Genomic DNA, 23,948 nt, shown 5'->3' with positions numbered 1-23,948 from the left:
CTGGGGGACCTGCTTAAAAGGGCAACATACCTGAACTGGGATCAGCATACTTAAAGGGGCAATGCACGTCTCTCTCACTCATGCATGCACCCCCCAGCACTTTGGAAAGTCAGCACCTGTGCAGCTGTGCATGTGCTGTCAGGAGGAGGGAGTGGTGCGCTCCAGCTGGATAGCGTGGGCTCATCATCATGTTCAGTTTTTGCAGGGAAGTGTTTGCAGCTACTGCCCTGCATCTATTGTGTTTCCTCCCTTCTGCCTCAGTCCATGCTGCCTTGTAGAGTGTAAGGCTACATTAACAACAGCCTATTAACCCTTGAGGGCTCAGCTGAGTGCTAGTTCATCATTTAGCAGCAAGGCATTCCCTGGGAAATATTCCATCCTCCTATTCCACCACCTCAACCAAGCTTCACAATCATTTATTGCTGTGTACAATATTAAACTGTTCATTTAAAATTGTTTAAAATTTATGCTGTATATGTATATAATGTCTTTTGTCTGGTGAAAAAAATTTCCCTGAAACCTAACTCCCCCTATTTACATTAATTCTTATGGGGAAATTGGATTTGCTTAATATCATTTTGCATAAATTCACATTTTTCAGGAACATAATTACAGTGTTAGGTGACGAGTTACTGTAATGCTGATAATTTGAGGTCCAGCAATTCCACTTTTTGCACCACCAGAACTCCCAACAAAGCCAATGAGAATATGTGAGATACGAGGAAGCAGAATTGGGCTCTAATGGCTAGATTTTTAAAGATGCCCCTCTTTCCTTTGATAGCGTATATGGAGTGTGGGGGTGTGTGTGCAGACTCAGATTTCATATCACAATCAGAGCTCTGAGACACTTCTCAAACTAACCCCCCCACTCTCCTCATATCAGACTCAGAGATCTCCCAAGGTGCTCCACCTAATTCATCCACCACTCAACACAGGTGTACCTAACACAGTGAAGGCCGTTGGAGTGTATGCAGAAAATTCATTGTAAATATTGCCAGCTCCAGTGGAGCAGAGTCAACTCTGCATTAACTCTGTATGTCCTGGTTTTCAGAAGTCTGAGTTTTGATGAACTTAGAGACACCTGGTGGGTAAGGTAATATCTTTTATTGGACCAACTTCTGTTGGTGAAAGAGACACATTTTCAAGCTACACAGAGCTCTTCTTCAGGTCTTTATGGCTCAAAAACTTGTCTTTATTACCAATAGAACTTGGTCCAATAGAGAGATTACCTCATCCACTTTGTCTGTCTAATATCCTGTGACCAACATGGCTACAACAACATTGCAAACGACTTTTGATGCACTTGATGTTCTGGAAGGGTATGAGCTTCTTTGGGAAACCTTAACTCTATGATAACAAAGGTGGGTTTTTTCCCCCCATTCCATTTATTGTAGTTCACAAAAAAGCAGGAAGAGTCTCTTTGAAATCATTAATGGATTCAGGTAACTTGGGCCACCTGGATGCTTGACTCTGCCTGTGCATGTGCTTCCAGCTCAGCAGGACTGTGGAGTTGTTCCTTTAATCTATCTAATCGCCCCTTGTGACAGGATGTGAAATTACTGCAACTTTCCAGTTACCGTTTTACTTTCTCTTTCAAACTCTGCAAATGCTGCGAGAGGAGGAAAGCACATTTATTGGTCTGGAACACAAATACATTTATTTAAACAAGTGTAAGGAAAAGCAATGAGAAAACTGTAGCTATTTTATTACCAGAATTAGCTGTAAAATTTGATAAACTGGACTAGTGACTCAAAACGCAATTATCTCAACAAAACCAGTGACGTCTGACCACGTCCTGAAGATTGCTCCTTCTGAGAAGTTTTACAATCAGGTAGGTTAATTTTGCTTCAGAATGACTCTTTGTAACCAACTCCTAATATACACTGCTTGTTGCTTGGACAATTTGAAGATTAAATAATCCTCTGATAATTTGTTTCACTCTTTATTAACACTACAATACATGTACATTCAAATTGATTAACATTCAAATGCATTGCTCATTTTCGTAGCAGTGTACCATGAGATTTGTACAGCAGGTTGAATTAATAATTTGTTTATTTTGCTATTTTGTTTTATTGAAGAACCCTGGGCCTCATTCTGTTCTCAGTGATGTCAGGGAAAAGATTTGTAAAAAAATAACTTCCAGTATTTAGAATACAGGAAGAAAGTTACTGCGCCAAATCCAGTGGTTATCAGTCTATTTTTCTGCCTGTTGTCATTTCAGTTTTCTAGAGCTGACTGTGGGGCTGAATCCTTTTGCTTCTGATACTTTCAAGGGAAAAAAGGAAAATTATTTCCAGAATCAATCAAAATAGAAAATTGCATCCTTTTCTCCTGATTAAGTCATGGGAATTAAGCATGTGTCTAAGTTTGATCCTGTGTTTGAGAGTGTTGCTGAATAGGGGATTTCATAACATAATAAAAAAGAGGCAAATTTATATATTGTGTGACAGATAAGCTTCTTTTGTGTGAAAATCCATTGGAGGTGAGATTTCATAAAGAAATCCATAGAAGTAAAGCTAGTTGGGAAAAATGGAATTATTATTGTGAAAATGTATTTTAAAATTATTTCTATTTTATTTGAAATATTTTATGGATTTTTCAATTTTTAATCAAATATTATTAAAACAAAATTTTGTTTTTAGTTTTTCTTTTTCTTCAACTATCATTTCCCCCTCTGTGTATCTTTTTAGAAAGGATAGGAGAACTGGTTAATAAAATCTTTTATTCCATTTAATTACAATGTCTCATTTTGAATCAATGTGAAATATTTTTTTCATTTAGCATAATTTCATTGAAATGATCAGAAAAATCATTTTGAATATTTTCCTAAAAATCATGTGAAAAATCATTTTTGTTGAACTTTTTTTGTCCAGCTACAGTATTGTCAGCTCACATAATATTCTTGTGAGTTTGGGGATTTTATTTTGTCTCACAATATTTGGTAATTTTTCTGAAGCCTGGCATCTCTAGTTTTGAGATTGTGCAAATTTCAGATTTCATTTAAAGTAGAATTACATTTCTAGCCCTCGTGGTTCCAGAGAAAAGTTTAAGACTATGGCCTGAGTGCTCCCTGAGGGATCAAAATGTATCAAATGAAAATTAAATTGAAAATTATGACAACATATGTTATGGCCTAAACTCGATCTCTAATCTACTAAAAGCATTTAAATTAGATATACATAAAATAATATTCAAGCAATACACATGTCCCGGAGAAGTTTTAAAGAAAGGCAAACCACTGAACTGGTGGAAGTCACAGGCTAGGAACCTGGAACCAGAGTTTGTTGAAATGCTAAACCGGCTTTAGAGAGCAGTGTTCTCTTATGCAGGTGAAGAGAGAATATTTTCTTCTTTAGAGTTTATTCAACTAGTTTAGTTCAATGACTAGTTCATTGAAAGTTGAGAAACTGATTGAGAATTGAAAAAGCAGGAAAGCTGGTAACATTACAGCCCTGGAGGCTTTTGTGAAAACAATACCATTAGGATTCTGATCCTGCAGTCAGCCCCCTGTGCTGGTGTGGAGAGTCACGGGGGCTTCATATGGGCATTAGCATCTGCCTGTGATGATGAGCTTGCAGGAGCTGGGGCTATATGTCTAAGGAGTGAAGTGAAATTCACATGCTAAAAACAGGTTTCGGAGTAGCAGCCGTGTTTGTATCCGTAAAAAGAAAAGGAGTACTTGTGGCACCTTAGAGACTAACAAATTTATTAGAGCATAAGCTTTCGTGAGCTACATCCGATGAAATGAGCTGTAGCTCACGAAAGCTTATGCTCTAATAAATTTGTTAGTCTCTAAGGTCCCACAAGTACTCCTTTTCTTTTTACATGCTAAAAACTTACTTAAACTGGAATCAGTGTTTTAAAAGTCTGATGCTCATTGACACTAAGGCTGCTTTGGAAATGACCGTTGTTCCCAGAATGTCATAAGTCCTGAGCTGTCTCCCTGTTTCCATTCCTCATTTATTTTAAGAAATTCAATAATATTTTTAGAATATTTCTTTCAGGAGCAGCCAAGAAACCTAGCCTGGCTCTGAACAAATTACAGCTCCCCCGTCCCCCTATCTCTGTGGGGATTTCATTTCCCCTACTTGACTAATTGTCCTTAATGCTATGTTTATGTCATGGAGGTCACAGAAGTCAAGGAATCCTCTGTGACCTTTTCTGCTTCAGCCCCTGGGGCCAAGGGACTAGAGCTGGCAGCCAGCAGGGCCCTGGCAAGGTTCCAGCGATGCACATGCATGACAGCCTTGCACACGGGGAGGGGCAGGGGGAACCCCCGCAGCTCCCAGCCACCATGGTGGCAGGAGAAACCATGAAGCTGCGGCAGCAAAAGTCACAGACAGGTCACGGCTTCCATGAATTTTAGTTTGTTATACCAATAAAATAAAAACCAGCAGGATCTTATTAAAGGGAAAAAGGCAAAATACCACATTTATTGTGAATACAGAAAGAATCATAGTAAGCAGTTAGTTATAGCTATAACATTCCATTCAATCTCATCTTTATTCACACATTCATTCATACAAACACACACACACACACAGGTTCTGCAAGGTTGTTATCATAGTTACCAGCCTTAGAGTTGCTCATGCCAAGCCACTGGCCAGGTGGCCTGGACATGAGGAGGGAGCAGGGCCTTGTCAGATGCTCATCTGGTGCTCCTGGAAGTTGGTTTGCAGAATCAGACCCCAAAGTTCTCACTTTTTAGAGTCTATTTTTATAGGAATTTCTTCCGATGCCAGTCTATGGGAATTGCTTCATCATGCTGTTGCTGAATCAATCAGCAGATAGCACATTCCTGATGGCTCCAAGATGTTATCTTGTTCTTTGGTTCTCCCATTCTTGAGGCTGTTGGGTGGATTCCAGTCTGCCCTCCGGGGGGTCCTCTGGTTATTTCCACTTGATGCCTTCTTCAGCCGATGGACACTGGATTCTTAGGCTGGCACCTCCCTGATCATTCAGTTATTATCCACAACAAGCATCCATCCACATACATCCTCTATCTCTATTTTAATCACAATTGTTAATACAACAAAAGGGCGGGGAGTCTCTGGGTGCTGTTTCTGTTGTTAGAGAATTGTTTTGAGTCTCTCTCTCTGTGAATTGCTTTGAGAACAGACTCTGTCTTAGAATGTACTAACACAGTTAGCAGCTTGCAAGTTTCACACATAGAGGGAGAGAAACAGTACCAAAAACCAAGAGACCTCTTAATTAGTAATACCCTGGAATTTGAACTATGGGGAATCAAACTCATTTGTGATTTTAATACAGAACTTCTTTAATATGATCCAACAAGTTTATTACACATCTTAGCCTTAATTATTCTACCTCCTTTTTGTTAAGTCATCTTTGGGGCTGTTACATATAACTGTACTAACCCCACCGTGAATTTACATTGAACGAGAATTAGTACTCCCTCTCCCCTTTTCATGCATTGTAGGCATAGGCACCGACTCCACCGGTGCTCCGGGGCTGGAGCACCCACAGGGAAAAATTAGTGAGCACTCTGCACCCACTGGCAGCCAAGCTCCCCTCACCCCCCATCCCACCTCAACTCCTTCCCCCGCACAAACAAGCCATGTCTCCACTCCTCTGCCTACCTCCCAGTGCTGTTTGGCGGCACTTAGGACTTTCCAGGAGGGAGCAGGGAGGAGCGGGGACACGGTGGGCTCAGGGGAGGAGGCAGAGAAGAGGGGGGACAGGGGCTGGGTCTTCTGGGAAGGGGGTGGAATGGAACGGGGATTTTGGGAAAGGGATGGGATGGGGGTGGGGTGAGGGCTGTGCAGAGGCAGGGCCAGGGGCGGGGGTGGGGTCAACCACCCACCGGGAACAGTGAAAGTCGGCGCCTATGATTGTAGGTTCAAATTATTATAGATTTATTGGCTCATGAGCTCCTACAAGAGTTGCTGCAGAACAAGCCTGGTCAAATGTAGTTAGAAAGTTCTGCTTCCATTCTTCCTTCCATGTAGAAGCGGTTCTATGGTGTAATCCTGTATTTAAAATCAATGGCAAAACTTTGATGTGGAGGGATTGGATGGAGAGAGGAATTATGACTGTGTCTTGGCTAATTGACAGTAATCAGTTTAAACCATTTGTAGACCTACAGTAACAATTTGCCTTGCCCTGTTCTGGAACATTTAAATAACAGTTAAAACATTGGTTTACCAATGTATTTGGATTGGATGTATTGGGAGCTCCAGAACCTCCAGAACTTTTATTATTTTGTAGGAAACTTCCTGGATTTATTCAGCCAGCGATATCCTTTTACGGTTTTCTGGCCTAAAAAGATCAGTCAAAGACTGATAACTCAAGAGCTGCTTGGAATAGACATTTGGATACACAGATATCTCCGACGCAATGGAATACAATTGTATCTATTGTTAAAGAAAGCAACTGCAGACCACCTTTCAAATAAACTGGTCCCCACATAGGCTAATGGTAGAGGGCTTCCTAAATGTTGATCACTATTAGAAATTTAACTGTCTTGGTGCTACAATAGCTCATATGCTTTGGGAAATTCTGGGATGAGGTGGGTAAAAGGGCCAAATTGATATTGGATGCTAAGTTGGAGCCCTCCCTCTTATGTTTTATTCTTGGACATAACCTCCATGTATCAGGAATATTTGGTAAGAAGGGGGTGTGGTTCCAGTGTGCAGCTTTGGTTACTGGAAAATTAGTCCTGCAAAAATGGGCAACTCAGTCCACACCAAACATTTATGCCCAGCTCAGTGATATGGCTGAGCTCACACCTAATGAATGACCAGCATTCTGTACAGGGGGAAGGCCTGAAAAATTCAAAGCCATTTGGGCTCACTTTTTAGAGGTCTATATTAATGTAGACCCTTAACGTAGGTAAGTTGCTTCTCCTCCCCTCCCTTTAGTCTAACCCTCTTTACTTACTTTGTGTGTTATGATAAATCTGGTATTTTGATATATTTGCACTATTTGGAAAGAAAGAAAGAAAGAAAGAAAGAAAGAAAGAAAGAAAGAAAGAAAGAAAGAAAGACCGGAAAACATAAACTGATCAATGCCAATGCAATTTTGCAAGCACCAAGTGTTCAAAAATCATGAGATTAACTAAAGGAAACATGAGATTTATTTTCTAAAAAAATACATTTTGGACTTTTTGGTTTTCTGAGCACTGAGATTTTCTTCTAGTCGTGTTCTCAAGTTTTTCTACTCCACCACAAGAGCAAGAAACTGACTGTTGTTAGAATGAGAGCTGAGATTCTCCTCTCACCATAGGATTGCAAGAGCTGGGGCATTAAGAGAAATGCCAGCTATTGAAAGAGTCAGGGTGAAATCAGGAAAGTTGGAGACAACCCAATGTGATTTGTTAGTGCTTTGATGTGGGAAGGAAATGGCTCCACTTCTAGCTACTGCAGGTGCTTCTCCGGCTCTCATCCCTGCACTATCTGAGCACCTCCCAAGCTTTGACACGTTCAGTCTCACAACACCTCTGGAAGGTGGGGAAGGGTTTTTATTCCTACTTTAGAAGAGGAAAAGTCAGGCACAGGCAGAAGAAGTGACTTGTCTGAGTTCACACAGAGCAGGAATTAAGCCTGGGTCTCTCAGGTTAACCAACACCTGAACTACTGGACTATCATTTTCTCTGCAGCAGGAGCCGCGTAAAAGAGGATGCATGCACAGATGCACATGCACACACACACACACACTAAGTCAGTAAAGTCTTTCTAAGATCATCTCACTGACCCTAGCTCCACTCACTAGGCCAGTCCTGTGCAGAGTCAGGAGATAATGGTGGACAGGAATTGAGTATATGTCATAGGGGTGAAAATGTGTCATTTTTCAGGCCTGCTCTAAAAGGTTCAGGCTGCCTCTGAATGCATGCTTTCTGTGCTCAGCTTTTTAACCCAGCTGCCCACAGCCCCTCCTTTCTCCAGGTCTGTTTGCATTTCTTAGATAAGCTTCAGAGTAACAGCCGTGTTAGTCTGTATTCACAAAAAGAAAAGGAGAGCCATTGGCCATTATCTTTGAAAACTCGTGGCAAACGGGGGAAGTCCCGGATGACTGGAAAAAGGCTAATGTAGTGCCAATCTTTAAAAAAGGGAAGAAGGAGGATCCTGGGAACTACAGCCAGTCAGCCTCACCTCAGTCCCTGGAAAAATCATGGAGCAGGTCCTCAAAGAATCAATCCTGAAGCACTTGCATGAGAGGAAAGTGATCAGAAACAGCCAGCATGGATTCACCAAGGGAAGGTCATGCCTGACTAATCTAATCGCCTTTTATGATGAGATTACTGGTTCTGTGGATGAAGGGAAAGCAGTGGATGTATTGTTTCTTGACTTTAGCAAAGCTTTTGACACGGTCTCCCACAGTATTCTTGTCAGCAAGTTAAGGAAGTATGGGCTGGAAGAATGCACTATAAGGTGGGTAGAAAGCTGGCTAGATTGTCGGGCTCAACGGGTAGTTATCAATGGTTCCATGTCTAGTTGGCAGCCGGTATCAAGTGGAGTGCCCCAAGGGTCGGTCCTGGGGCCGGTTTTGTTCAATATCTTCATAAATTATCTGGAGGATGGTGTGGATTGCACTCTCAGCAAATTTGCGGATGATACTAAACTGGGAGGAGTGGTAGATACGCTGGAGGGGAGCGATAGGATACAGAAGGACCTAGACATATTGGAGGATTGGGCCAAAAGAAATCTGATGAGGTTCAATAAGGATAAGTGCAGGGTCCTGCACTTAGGACGGAAGAACCCAATGCACAGCTACAGACTAGGGACCGAATGGCTAGGCAGCAGTTCTGCGGAAAAGGACCTAGGGGTGACAGTGGACGAGAAGCTGGATATGAGTCAGCAGTGTGCCCTTGTTGCCAAGAAGGCCAATGGCATTTTGGGATGTATAAGTAGGGGCATAGCGAGCAGATCAAGGGACGTGATCGTTCCCCTCTATTCGACATTGGTGAGGCCTCCTCTGGAGTACTGTGTCCAGTTTTGGGCCCCACACTTCAAGAAGGATGTGGATAAATTGGAGAGAGTCCAGCGAAGGGCAACAAAAATGATTAGGGGTCTGGAACACATGACTTATGAGGAGAGGCTGAGGGAGCTGGGATTGTTTAGCCTGCAGAAGAGAAGAATGAGGGGGGATTTGATAGCTGCTTTCAACTACCTGAAAGGGGGTTCCAAAGAGGATGGCTCTAGACTGTTCTCAATGGTATCAGATGACAGAACGAGGAGTAATGGTCTCAAGTTGCAGTGGGGGAGGTTTAGGTTGGATATTAGGAAAAACTTTTTCACTAAGAGGGTGGTGAAACACTGGAATGCGTTACCTAGGGAGGTGGTAGAATCTCCTTCCTTAGAGGTTTTTAAGGTCAGGCTTGACAAAGCCCTGGCTGGGATGATTTAACTGGGATTTGGTCCTGCTTCGAGCAGGGGGTTGGACTAGATGACCTTCTGGGGTCCCTTCCAACCCTTATATTCTATGATTCTATGATTCTATGAGTACTTGTGGCACCTTAGAGACTAACCAATTTATTTGAGCATAAGCTTTCGTGAGCTACAGCTCAAGTGAGCTGTAGCTCATGAAAGCTCATGCTCAAATAAATTGGTTAGTCTCTAAGGTGCCACAAGTACTCCTTTTCTTTTTTAGATAAGCTTCTCCACCTGCATTTCTTAGATAAGCTTCTTCCCCTGCAGGAATTCACTTGCTGGCTGTTGGCTGTTGGCTGCTGGCACTTCCCTTCCATCTCACTGATCAGCTTGTTAAGATGGGAAATTTCTTTGGAAAATTTGGTGGCATTTTCACCTCATTTCTTCACAGTCTCCCTTTCCAGTTTCCCCAGTCCGGCTAGCAGAAATTAGAATCATAGAAATCCTAGAACTGGAAGGGACCTTGAGAGGTCATCTAGTCCAGTCCCCTGCACTCAAGGCAGGACTAAGTATTATCTAGACCATCCCTGACAGATGTTTGTCCAACCTGTTCTTAAAAATCCCCAATGATGGAGATTCCACCACCTCCCTAGGCAATTTATTCCAGTGCTTAACCACTGTCATAAATATAAAGGGAAGGGTAACCACGTGTCTGTATACAGTGCTATAAAATCCCTCCTGGCCAGAGGCAAAACCCTTTCACCTGTAAAGGGTTGAGAAGCTAAGGTACCCTCGCTGGCACCTGACCCAAAATGACCAATGAGGGGACAAGATACTTTCAAATCTGGAGGGGGGGACAAAGGGATTGGTCTGTCTGTGTGATGCTTTTGCTGGGAACAGACCAGGAATGCAAGCCTTACAACTCCTGTAAAGTTAGTAAGTAATCTAGCTAGAAAATGCGTTAGATTTTCTTTTGTTTAATGGCCTGTAAAATAAGCTGTGATGGCGGGAATGTGTATTCCTGTTTTTGTATCTTTTTGTATCTTAAGGTTTTGCCTAGAGGGATTCTCTATGTTTTGAATCTGATTGCCCTGTAAGGTATTTACCATCCTGATTTTACACAGGTGATTCTTTTACCTTTTCTTTAATCAAAATTCTTCTTTTAAGAACCTGATTGATTTTTCATTGTTCTTAAGATCCAAGGGTTTGGGTCTGTGTTCACCTGTACCAGTTGGTGAGGATTCTTATCAAGCCTTTCCCAGGAAACAGGGTGTAGAGCTTGGGGGGGGGGGGGATATTCTGGGGGAAGATGACTCCAAGAGGTCTCTTTCCCTGTTCTTTGTTTAAAACGCTTGGTGGTGGCAGCATACTGTTCAAGGACAAGGCAAACCTTGTACCTTGGGGAAGTTTTTAACCTAAGCTGGTAAGAATAAGCTTAGGGGGTCTTTCATGCAGGTCTCCACATCTGTACCCTAGAGTTCAGAGTGGGGGAAGAACCTTGACAACCACTCTGACAGTTAGGAAGTTTTTCCTAATGTCCAACCTAAACCGCCCTTGCTGCAATTTAAGCCCATTGCTTCTTGTCTTATCCTCAGAGGTTAAGGAGAACAATTTTTCTCCCTCCTCCTCGTAACAACCTTATATCTTGAAGGCTGTTATCATGCCCCCCCTCAGTCTTCTCTTCTCCAGACTAAACAAACCCAATTTTTTTCAATCCTCCCTCATAGGTCATGTTTTCTAGCCCTTTAATCATTTTTGTTGCTCTTCTCCGGACTTTCTCCAATTTGTCCACATCTTTCCGGAAATGTGGCGCTCAAAACTGGACACAATACTCCAGCTGAGGCCTAATCAGCACAGAGTAGAGCGGAAGAATTACTTCTCATGTCTGCACATCTACCAATGTGATAGCAATTCCCCTCTGCCATGTACATTGGCCAAACTGGACAGTCTCTATGTAAAAGAATAAATGGACACAAATCAGACGTCAAGAATTACAACATTCAAAAACCAGTCGGAGAACACTTCAATCTCTTTGGTCACTCGATTACAAACCTAAAAGTGGCAATTCTTCAACAAAAAAACTTCAAAAACAGACTCCAAGAAGAGACTGCTGAATTGGAATTAATTTGCAAACTGGATACAATTAACTTAGGCTTGAATAAAGACTGGGAGTGGATGGGTCATTACACAAAGTAAAACTATTTCCCCATGTTCCCCCCTCCCCCCCGTTCCTCAGATGTTCTTGTAAACTGCTGAAAATGGCTCACCTTGATTATCACTACAAAAGTTCCCCCCCCACTCTCCTGTTGGTAATAGCTCACCTTACCTGATCACTCTCGTTACAGAGCGTATGGTAACACCCATTGTTTCATGTTCTCTGTATATATCTCCCCACTATATTTTCCACTGAATGCATCCAATGAAGTAAGCTATAGCTCACGAAAGCTTATGCTCAAATAAATTTGTTAGTTTCTAAGGTGCCACAAGTCCTCCTTTTTTTTTTGCATGTCTTGCTTACAACATTCCTGCTAATACATCCCAGAATGATGTTTGGTTTTTTTGCAACAGCGTTACAGTGTTGACTCATATTTAGCTTGCAATCCACTATGACCCCCAGATCTCTTTCCGCAGTACTCCTTCCTAGGCAGTCATTTCCCATTTTGTATGCGTGCAATGATTGTTCCTTCCTAAGTGTAGTATTTTGCATTTGTCCTTATTGAATTTCATCTGATTTACTTCAGACCTTTCTCCAGTTTGTCCAAATCATTTTGAATTTTAATCCTATTCTCCAAAGCACTTGCAATCCTTCTTCTTCCTCTGAAACTGATCCAGTCACTCATGTTGAAAAACAATCTCATGCCTGTCAGCTTCTGTCTTTTCATCATTGGACCTCAAGTATTTTACAATGGACATAAATTTCACTATCCCCATTTTACAGATAGAGAAACTGAGGCACAGAGAGGTGAAAACCCAGATCACTAAGGGACTTAGGTGCCTAAAGCCCAGATTTAGGTGCCTAACTACTAGAATTAGGTGCCAGTGAAATCCAGACAACCCCTGCTTAGCTGCCACCTACCCCTCTAGGCAGATGAAACTCACTCAATGCCAACATGGCATCTAAGTTTCTGCTTCTGGGCATGAGCACTGCTGCCTCACTCTAGGCATCCAGACACCTAACTCATGTCTAAGCACCAGTGGGATCCTTAAACCAGAAGACAGGCAGTGGGACACCTGTGGGGCCTGATCCGTTATATGTGTTCTGAGCATACTGGAATGGGACTCATGCAAAATCCAGAGGCAGATCCTTTATAACTTTTAGACTAGTGGGAGTGGGAGATTTAGGTTCAATTACACTCTGCTTGGTGGGGAGAAAGGATCTCCTACTGAGTGCAAGTGACTCCTTAGGTCAGGGGTGGGCAAACTTTTTGGCCCAAGGGCCACATCAGGGTTGTGAAACTGTACGGAGGGCCTCCCCAAACAGCCTGGGCCCTGCCCCCTATCCGCCCCCTCCCACTTCCCGCCCCCTGACTGCCCCCCTCAGAATTCCACTCAGAATCCCCGACCCATCCAACCCCCCCCTGCTCCTTGTCCCCTGACCGCCCCCTGGGACCCCTGCCCCTATCCAACCCGCCCCCCCCCCCCGCTCCCTGCCCCCTTACCATGCTGTTCAGAGCGGCAGGACTGGCAGCTGTGCCGCCACCGTGGCCGGAGTGCCTGCGGGGGAGGGGGGGCAGCAGGGGAAGGGTCGGGGGCTAGCCTCCCTGGCTGGGAGCTCAAGGGCCGGGCAGGACGGTCCCTTGAGGACGGGCAGGCCGGATGTGGCCCGCGGGTCATAGTTTGTTCACATCTGCCTTAGATGAAAGCCCCAAGCACTGAGCTATAGAATGTTCTGATGAGAGGTTCCCTTAGTCTCTCCTGGTGAAGCTGTTCCACTGTGAATAAATAATGAAAAGTCACTGAGCCAGAGCAAGAAAGTGAAGAAAGCAACAATGACTCTGTACCCTGGTGGTCAGGGCACTGGCAGATAGAAGATGCAGGGTGCAGAACTCTGCTCCAGTGACTATAGGTCTCAGAGTGGCAGCTGTGTTAGTCGGTATCAGCAAAAAGAACGAGGAGTCCTTGTGGCACCTTAGCGACTAACAAATTTATTTGGGCATAAGCTTCCGTGGGCTAAAACCCACTTCATGGGATGCATGCAGTGGAAAATACAGTAGGAAGATATATCTATACACAGAGAACATGAAACAATGGGTGTTGCGATGAAGTGGGTTTTAGCCCATGGAAGCTTATGCTCAAATAAATTTGTTAGTCTCTAAGGTGCCACAAGGACTCCTCATTCTTTTTATTTGATTATGGTTCTTTTCCTGCAGAAGTGAGCATTCATTGCTCCCCATATGAATTAATCACTTGACCTTCCCTGGGAACACGCCCTGGGCTCAGGGGATGGACAACCCAGGAACTCAGTCAGCATTGAAGCCATAGGATCATAAAGAATAAACTTGCACTATAGGATGGTGTGGGTGTAAAATCTGTCACTGAATGAGGCCTCCCTTAGAAGCTGACTGCATCATTCCAGACAGAGAAGGGCAGCCTTGTCTAGACATGGGGCTCAACCCTGCCTTTGGGAACTCTGGGGGAAGGGTGGGAGTGCTGAGATGGAGTGCCCCAAGAGTCGGTCCTGGGGCTGGTTTTGTTCAATATCTTCATTAATGATCTGGAGGATGGTGTGGAGTGCACCCTCAGCAAGTTTGCAGACGACACTAAACTGGGAGGAGTGGTAGATATGCTGGAGGGTAGGGATAGGATACAGAGGGACCTAGGCAAATTAGAGGATTGGACCGCTTGCAGAGGCAATAAAGTCGTTGTTTCAAGATTATGCATTCTTTATTAATTCATCACACAAATAGGGGGATAACTTCCAAGGTAGCCCAGGAGGGGTGGGGCAGAAGGGAAGGACAAGGCCACACTGCACTTCAAAACTTATTGAATGCCAGCCTTCTGTTGCTTGGGCAGTCCTCTGGGGTGGAGTGTTTGGGTGCCCAGAGCCATCCCCCGCGTTCTTGGGCGTCTGGGTGAGGAGGCTATGGAACTGGGGAGGAGGGGGGGCAGTTACACAGGGGCTGCAGCGGCCATCTGTGCTCCTGCTGCCTTTCCTGCAGCTCTACCAGACACCGGAGCATATCAGTTTGATCCCCCAGTAGCCTCTGCATTGCATCCTGCCTTCTCTCATCACGCTGCCGCCACCTCTCATTTTGCTCATCCCTCCTGTCCTTGCGTTCATTTTCTGCTTTCCTGGACTCTGCCATTGCTGGCCTCCATGCATTCTGCTGAGCTCTTTCAGTGCGGGAGGACTGCATGAGCTCAGAGAACATTTCATCGCGAGTGTGTTTTTTCACCTTCTTATCTGCGCTAGCCTCTGGGATGGAGATGATAGGGGGAGCATTGAAACATTTGCAGCTGTGGGAGGAAAAAAAGGGAGATTAGTATTTAAAAAGACACATTTTAGAGAACAATGGGTAGACTCTTTCATGGTGAACCAAGCTGTTAACATTACATAGCACATGTGCTTTCGGTACAAGGTTGCATTTTGCCTCTTATATTGAGGGTCTGCCGGTTTGGTGTGAGAGATCACACACGCTGGGCCGGGCAACAGAATTCGGCTTGCAGGCGGCCATGGTAAGCCACAGTCTTTCAGCTTCTTCAACCTTCATAACATGTGGGAATGGTTTCACACAGCAGCTCCCTCCTTTCCCATACCAAGCACCCGTTGGGCTGGCCATTTAAAAGGAGGGGCTGCAGTTTTCGGGTTGACATGCAGAACAAACCCAACTAAACCCCCGCCCTCCAATTCTCTGGGATGATTGCTTCACCCCTCCTCCCACCATGTGACTAGTATCAGGGAAGATCCCTGCCAGCCAAACGCGAACAGCTCAGCGTGAACGGGTCCCCCCACCACGTAACTAAAAGCGGGGATGATTTCTTTTCAGCAAAGGCAAACAGCCCAGCAGGAACGGCCACCTCTGAATGTCCCCTTAATAATGTCCCTGGAGGATTTCCGCTCCATCCCCAGACACGTTAACAGACTTTTCCCGTAGCTGTACTGGCCGCAAATGCATCCTAAGTCTTCATGGCAAATTAATCATTAGACATGCTTGCTTTTAAACCATGTATTATATTTACAAAGGTACACTCACCAGAGGTGCCTTCTCCGGCTTCATGGTCTGGGAGCCCACCTTGGGAGGGTTGGCTCCAGGGTGATAAACAATTCCTGGCTGTCGGGAGAAGGGATTCTCCGCTTGCCTGCTGTGCGCTATCCTCCTCCTCATCATCATCTTCCTCATCCCCAAAATCCTCATCCCTTTTGCTTGAGACTCCCCTCTTGCTGGAGTCCCCAGACAGGGGTGGGGTAGTGGTAGGGGTACCCCCTAGAATTGCATGCAGCTCATCATAGAAGCGGCATGTCTGGGGCTCTGACCCGGAGTGGCCGTTTGCCTCTTTGGTAGGCTTGCCTGAGCGCCTTAATTTTCACGCAGTACTGCTGTGTGTCCCTGTTGTAGCCTCTGTCCATCATGCCCTTGGAGATTTTTTCAAATATTTTGACATTTTGTCTTTTGGAACGGAGTTCTGATAGCACGGATTTGTCTCCCCATATAGGGATCAGATCCAGTACCTCCCATTTGGTCCATGCTGGAGCTCTTTTGTGATTCTGGGACTGCATGGTCACCTCTGCTGATGAGCTCGCCACGCTGGCCAAACAGGAAATGAAATTCAAAATTTCGCGGGGCTTTTCCTGTGTACCTGGCCAGAGCATCCGAGTTGAGAGTGCTGTCCAGAGCGGTCACAATGGAGCACTGTGGGATAGCTCCCGGAGGCCAATACCGTCAAATTGCATCCACACTACCCCAAATTCGACTTGGCAATGTCTATATCAGCGCTAATCCCCTCATCAGGGAGGAGTACAGAAATCAATTTTAAAAGCCCTTTAAGTCGACAAAAATGGCTTTGTCATGTGGAAGGGTGCAGGATTAAATTGATCTAACGCTACTAAATTCGACCTAAACTCGTAGTGTAGACCAGGGCTCAGCAGCAGTTCTGCAGAAAAAGACCTAGGTGGACGAGAAGCTGGATATGAGTCAACAGTGTGACCTTGTTGCCCAGAAGGCTAACAGCATTTTGGGCTGTATAAGTGGGAACATTGCCAGCAGATTGAGGAACATGATCATTCCCCCTCTATTTGGCATTGGTGAGGCTTCATCTGGAGTACTGTGTCCAGTTTTGGGCCCCACACTACAAGAAGGATGTGGAAAAATTGGAAAGAGTCCAGCGGAGGGTAACAAAAATGATTAGGGGGCTGGAGCACATGATTTATGAGGAGAGGCTGAGAGAACTGGAATTATTTAGTCTGCAGAAAAGAAGAGTGAGGGGGAGGATTTGATAGCAGCCTGCTGCCTTCAGCTACCTGAAGGGGGGTTCCAAAGAGGATGGAGCTAGACTGTTCTCAGTGGTGGCAGATGACAGAACAAGGAGTAATGGTCTCAAGTTGCAGTGGGGGAGGTCTAGGTTGGATATTAGGAAAAACTATTTCACTAGGAGGGTTGTGAAGCACTGGAATGGGTTACCTAGGGAGGTAGTGGAATCTCCATCCTTAGAGGTTTTTAAGGCCTGGCTTAACAAAGCCCTGACTAGAATGATTTATTTGGGGATTGGTCCTGCTTTGAGCAGGGGGTTGGACTAGATGACCTCCTGAGTGTTAGGGGGCTTATTCCTTCACCCACTTACTTCCCTGGTCCTTCTCGCATGAACAGAGAGCAACAATACCCGAAGTCCAAAGGTGCAAACAATTCAATGTTTATTGGGATGAACTTCCAGCAAGCATGATTCCAGTTTCCTTCCTTAGTGTCCCCCTTCCCAGCTCTGACACCACAGAGCCTTACACCTGTGTCCCTGTTCCCATTCCTGCCCTTAGCCAAACATGATTCCAATTTCCCCACCCCCATTCCCTGTTCCCATTTCCCCCTTTAGCAAAACATGATTCCAGTTTCCCCACCCCCATTCCCTGTTCCCATTTCCACCCCACACACCCACTTCCTGATTGACTGCAGACTATATAGTAAAACTTGAGTTCCGCTTAGCTATACCTTAACCAATCATTTTCCTGAAATTTAACTAACCAATCCTAACATATTGTAACATGATTATGTAATGAATTATATCCCACCACCTTAATTAGTTTACATCCAGCAAAATTAATTATGTCGCAGACAGAAACAATCACAGAACCAGACAGAGATTATACAAACAATGGGGAAATGGGGACTACAGTGATAGAACAAATACAGAAATGAGGATTTCACATCCCAGCTATTGATAAGTGAGTTCTTGCCAGACAGGATGCTATCAAACTAAGTTTCCTTTTACATCTTCTAGGCACTGCCCTTTCTCTGGAGGCGATAGGCATTATCAGGACAGGATTTTATTCCTAACAGCGCAATAGCACCTTCTTTCAATGTGACTAGTTTGGAATGTGAGGATGTGACCGTTCGCTTCCCAGCTTATGGCTGACTCTGCTGCTTAGCCAAAGGCCTTAGCCTAAGAACAGGGCCTCAGACTGTCACAGTAAGAGAAGGACCTTACACCAGCAGACAGTGATTTTGATTCTTTCTTTTATTCCTCTATAACTAGCCAAGTGATAAGAATACACCTAAATTCTTAGAGTATAGGCCTTTACAGACAAGCCTGAATATCTATATCCTAACACTGAGGTCCCTTCCAACCCTTATATTCTATGATGGTCAGTTCTGGAAACATGTTCCATTTGTGACAACTTTTATCCCCCCTGCCCCTGTCTGGCATTGCATCCCTGCAATTCTTAACCCAGGCTCCTACCCCTGACTTTGCCCCTTTGACTCTCTCCTTCCCTTCCTTCCACCTGTCTGACCCATTTCTGGAAACAGTTTGGCCCCTGAACACATTCTGTCATCTCTCCCCTCCCATTTGGGCTCCCTCTGTCTACCCTTCCCCCCACCCCCTTTGTAGCAGAGTCTGAGGGTGACTGAAGGCAGTGGCTGCAGCAGATATCACAGAGCAGGTCCAGATGCTGAAGCAGGCTCTGGAACTGCCAAGCAGCCAGCAGAAGGGAGTGGTTAGTAACCCTGCTCCTTGATAGTTGCCCTGCAGTAAGTCACTCTCCCCAGTGGACAAACCTCAGAAATCCTGAGTTAGGTCTGCCAAAACTCCCCAGCGTGGAAGTGAGGGTTCACACTACAGCACAAGGAGACTCTGGAATGCAAAACGCTGCAGAAGTAAAGTCACCCCAAAACTTAGCCTCAAAACCTGTTGTTCCACCCAGCCTTTCCCTACCCTTGATTGGTCCTCTGAGCTAGCGTGGGGCAATTAGTCAGAAAATCAGTGAAACTCCTCTTTTGGCTAAGCTCAAACCAGATTTGAATGGAGGCTGACGATTTCAAATAGTACTCCTGAGGGAATTCTGCACCAAAATTTAAAAATTCTGTACCAAAAAAATAAAAATTGTGCAAACAATATCTTAAAATTCTGCAAAATTCTATAAATTTTATTTTTCAAGATAACACAGTATAATCACCAAATACATTGAAATAAATTACCAAAATAATTGAAAATGGTGTGATTATATTGTTATTGTGTTACTGTGTCATTTTGAAAAATAAAATATGCCTAACTTCTCAGAATTTTAAAATATTTACTTTTTCGGTACAGAATTCCTCAAGAGTACCAGGGTTCTGTGTGGTGCAATCTGGGTGTGGGCAGCTGAGTGGGGGTGGGGGGCAGGTATGTGTGAGAATCTGGATATACAGGGGCTTGGTGCGGGGTTCTGGGTGCAGGGGGACTGGGACTCTACAGGGGAGTCCAGGTGAAGGTGGTTAGGGCTCAGTGTGTGTGTGCGGGGGGGAGGGGTTGGGGGAGTGGGACTTGGTGGGTCAGGCTGCCGCTGTTTGGGGTTCAGTGGGTTAAAGATTGGGGGGGGCTCCCTATGCATGGTATGAGGCTCAATGGGCAGGGTTCGGGGGGCTTGGTGGGGGGATTCTGGGTGCGAGGGGCTCCTGATGCACGGGGTGAGGCTTGGGGGTGGGGGTTTGGGTTCAGGTTGCTTGATGAGGGGTTCTGGGTGTATAGGGCTCCCAACGCAGAGGGGCTCAGTGTGGGGTGCAGGTGGGAGAAGGGGTCAATGTATGGGGAGCTGCTCCCCCTGTCTGCCCAACCCCCATGTATCTAGAACCCCCACACGCAGCCCCCCCACTGACCTTCATCCCCTCTCACCTGGAACCCCCCCACCGAGACCCCTTCACAGTGCAGAGCTTCCTGCAGGCAGGGGAAGTTCCTGGGGGTTGATCTGACCCAGCCCTGGCGGCACCTTAAAGACTAACAGATTTATCTGGGCATAAGCTTTCGTGGGTAAAAAAACCACGTCTGCATCTGAACTCCTTGTTGTTTTTGTGGATACAGACTAACACGGCTACCCCCTGATACTTGAATTCATAGTTTAGAATCTTCTTCGTTAATTGTATCTGTAACCCTTCTGCCCGTCAGAGTTGGCAGCAACCAGGGCCGGGTTCAATATCTAGGAGATCCATTCCAATAACACAATGCAAACCGGCTCGAGCCCCCACCCAGTGACCTGGGACAAATATATACCACCCCCGCTGGGCACCTCCAAGAGGCAATACTTCCCCTCTCGCAAGCACATAGTCTGAGTGTAGCAAAAGCCTTTTAATAACAGAGAGAAACAATGTGGCATTATGTTTGGGAAACACCACCAACAGGATTCATAACAAAACCCATGAGCAAAAACCCACCCCAAGCAAATTGGGGCATGCCCTTTTCCCTTTGGTTCTTGAGTCCAGCAACCCCAAATCACTCAAAGTCCCAAAAGTCCAATGCCCCAAAAGTCTCTGTCCCTGGTCAGGGCCGCCCCAGAGTTTGAAAGTTTATCTGCGGAGCTTTACCTCCCAACCTGGGTGGAAATGGGACGGGGGTAAGAGGCACCTTACATGATCTGAAGCTGACCGCCCCACGAACTCCTTCGCTCAGCTGCGCTCCGCTCCGCCAGCCGCCCCACGAACTCCTTCGCTCAGCTCCACGGCCCACAAGCAGCTCCTGCCATCCACAAACTGCTCCACCAGCCGGTCCGCAAGGCACTCCAGCCGGCCCGCCAACTGCTCCACAATATATCTTCTGGCTCCCCCACTACTTAACACAACACTCAGTGATTTCAGCTCTTAGGTGAATTCAGCTTGTAGTAGGGGAGCCCCAGTGCTGGTGCACTGTCAGCCCAAAATGAGCTCAGCAGCCTATAACTAGACTTCTAATGAAATCAAAATTAGCTCTGATATTCCACAGTGGAGAGAGGAGGAAGTGCAATTAGCATGTAAGGCCCTCACCAAGGGGCCCATGCCACTAAATATTAGTACTTGTCCCCAGCCTCTCTCTCCCCACACAGTTTTGGAACCCATGACCCTTGCCTAGCGAGTGCTACTTAGTTGATGGTGAATCCCTCCATCATAACAAAAGGCCACGTACAGTTCCAAGCACAGTTCCCATAATCAGGGTAATAACAATTTATTCTTCCTGCCCCAATAACAGAGACACTGGGGATCCCACAGCAGCCAAAGTGACCATTTGGGCAGCTATGGTCTCATTCTAGGCGTGGTGGGTGTGCCTATGCAAATGAGATCGGCCCCTGAAGTTCTTTTCCACAACTTGCCACACCTCACCACCAGATGTCAGGGTGGAGCTCATCCTGACACTGCTTACATATCTTTAAGGCAGGGGGAGATGGGAACCTACAAGGATGAAGTGAGCTGTAGCTCACGAAAGCTTATGCTCAAATAAATTTGTTAGTCTCTAAGGCGCCACAAGTCCTCCTTTTCTTTTTACAAAGATCCTGGAACTGCTGAGATGTTTCTTACAGACACTTGAGACAGGGTAGGTGTTTGTTTTCTCCTTTGATTTGTGTTTCAGTTGTGAGTCTTCCCTGGGTATGCTGTTATGGTGGGCAGCCTGTTTCAGTGGCCTGAGGCACATGGCCACGGACCTGGGATCTCCGGAGTACTTGTTCCTACTCTGGGTGATGTCCAGCATCACATGGGAACCAGCACTAAGTCTTCCACAAAACTCAGGCTCCGATGTGGGGAAGCAGTTCTGCAGCAGGGAATTTGCTTCCCAGTCCCAAGCATTGTGGAACAGGTTTCTAGTAGTGCCAAGCCGTGCAGAAGAACTGCAGCCACTGCAGTAGCCCAAAGTCTGGTGAGGTTCAACAAGGACAACAAGGACAAGTGCAGAGTCCTGCACTTAGGACGGAAGAATCCCAGGCACCGCTACAGACTAGGGGACCGAATGGCTAGGCAGCAGTTCTGCAGAAAAGGACCTAGGGGTTACAGTGGACGAGAAGCTGGATATGAGTCAACAGTGTGACCTTGTTGCCAAGAAGGCCAATGGCATTTTGGGATGTATAAGTAGGGGCATTTGCCAGCAGATCGAGGGACGGGATTGTTCCCCTCTATTTGACATTGGTGAGGCCTCATCTGGAGTACTGTGTCCAGTTTTGGGCCCCACGCTACAAGAAGGATGTGGAAAAATTGGAGAGAGTCCAGCGGAGGGCAACAAAAATGATTAGGGGACTGGAACACATGACTTATGAGGAGAGGCTGAGGGGGGAGGGATAACTCAGTGGTTTGAGCATTGGCCTGCTAAACCCAGGGTTGTGAGTTCAATCCTTGAGGGGGCCATTTAGGGATCTGGGGCAAACACTGGGGACTGGTCCTGCTTTGAGCAGGGGGTTGGACTAGATGACCTCCTGAGGTCCCTTCCAACTCTGTGATTCTGTGAACTGGGATTGTTTAGCCTACGGAAGAGAAGAATGAGGAGGGATTTGATAGCTGCTTTCAACTACCTGAAAGGGGGTTCCAAAGAGGATGGATCTAGACTGTTCTCAGTGGTAGCAGATGACAGAACAAGGAGTAATGGTCTCAAGTTGCAGTGGGGGAGGTTTAGGTTGGATATTAGGAAAAACTTTTTCACTAGGAGGGTGGTGAAACACTGGAATGCATTACCAGTGGTGGAATCTCCTTCCTTAGAAGTTTTTAAGGTCAGGCTTGACAAAGCCCTGGCTGGGATGATTTAGTTGGGGATTGGTCCTGCTCTGGGCAGGGGTTTGGACTAGATGACCTCCTGAGGTCCCTTCCAACCCTGATATTCTATGATTCTATGATGTGCTGGCTGGTGCCTCCGGTGCAGGGGTGTCCTGTCCCTCCTTCCCCCGCTGCTCTTCGGCCATCTGCGGCCGGCCATCTGTCCCCTCCCACCTCCCTGCTTGGAACCGCCCCGGCCAAGCTGATCCTCGGAGCCTCCTGTCTGCTGTGTGGGGGGGCGGGCATTTCATAATTTTATTTCCCTCTTATGCTTATATTTAATTCATTGAGTAGTGAGTTCTAAAATGTCTAATCTGTCCTGGCTGCAGTAATTTTCCTTATTTTTATTACTATTTTGTGCTTTGTCATTAATTATTTAAAATGGTATAATCAAATAATAACATCCTCTTAGAATATAACTTTAGCTTGTACTCACCTGAGCACTGCCAGGTTAAAAAACATTAGCTAAACACATAACTTTAGACCCTGGGCAGATGAAAGTCACTTATTTTCAAGTAGTATTTTTAGTTATATCTGTAAAAAAACCTTAAAATTCATATGAAAATAAATGCAGTTCCAATTATGATACCTAATAGCAATGATGGAGTCAAATGTTCGTGAGTCACATACATGGTTGTGATTGGTAAACATAAATGCCAAAATAATTAGAAAAATAAATTCCCATTCTTAATAAAAGAGAAAAAACCTTCATCATGTATGTTACAATTAAGTAAATACTTTTTTGGGGGAGTGAAAAACAATTGACTAAAATAGAGTAGATAATGGCAGGAACACAGAGTCAGATTTTATTTATTTTTATTATTAACGATAGTGTACAACGTATCAAACTTGTGTTTCTGATATCTGTGTTAAAGCTTCAGAACTGATACCTCAAGGTTTGGGATTGGGAATATCTTGCTGTATTATCTCCTGATCTAAATTTACATATAAACTTAAAATGTGGCTTTAATTGGAGTTTGTATATATTTTTTCTTTCTTTATGTAACAATTAGACGTAGTGCTCCTGTCAGCTAATTCCTAAGTTATTATCTGCAAAAAACCCAAGAGTCTTCAGGTGCCTAAGTAGTCTCTGGAACCATGGTTAAAGTTGCCCCCACCCCACAAAATCTGAAATGGCACCCCGGTGAGCCAGTAGTGTCCAGAGAGCTGCAGGAGGGCCCTGGGCTCTGGCAAGATGCAGCCTCCTTGTGACAGCATGAAACCGACCTTGAGCCGCAGGCAGAGCATCAGGCACCAGGAGCCACAGCAGCAGCACAGAAATAAGGGTGGCAATACAGCATATACCAGGCCACCCTTACTTCTGTGCTGCTGGTGGTGGTGGCGTTGCCTTCAGAGCTGGGCACTCGGCCAGGAGCTGCTGGTATCAGGCCGCCTGACAATTCTTAATTTGTGCCAGGGCTGATCTGTGGCACCTCTTCAATACAAACTT

At 45.4% G+C, this 23,948-nt stretch overlaps 1 protein-coding gene across 2 annotated transcripts in view; it reads left to right on the top strand.

The window, feature by feature from the left end:
• Positions 1-1,585: 1,585 nt before the first annotated feature.
• LOC125621794 (butyrophilin subfamily 1 member A1) overlaps positions 1,586-23,948 on the top strand; it is a 45,120-nt gene continuing 22,757 nt past the window's right edge. For both annotated transcript variants that reach the window (XM_048819109.2, XM_048819108.2), the window contains exon 1: positions 1,586-1,831. The gene's annotated coding sequence lies outside the window, so the exon portion shown is untranslated. The remainder of the gene's footprint in view (positions 1,832-23,948) is intronic.

Source organism: Caretta caretta, chromosome 14 (genome assembly GCF_965140235.1).
Source record: "Caretta caretta isolate rCarCar2 chromosome 14, rCarCar1.hap1, whole genome shotgun sequence".
NCBI lineage: Eukaryota > Metazoa > Chordata > Testudines > Cheloniidae > Caretta > Caretta caretta.
This window is presented reverse-complemented; position numbering and strand designations above follow the sequence as displayed.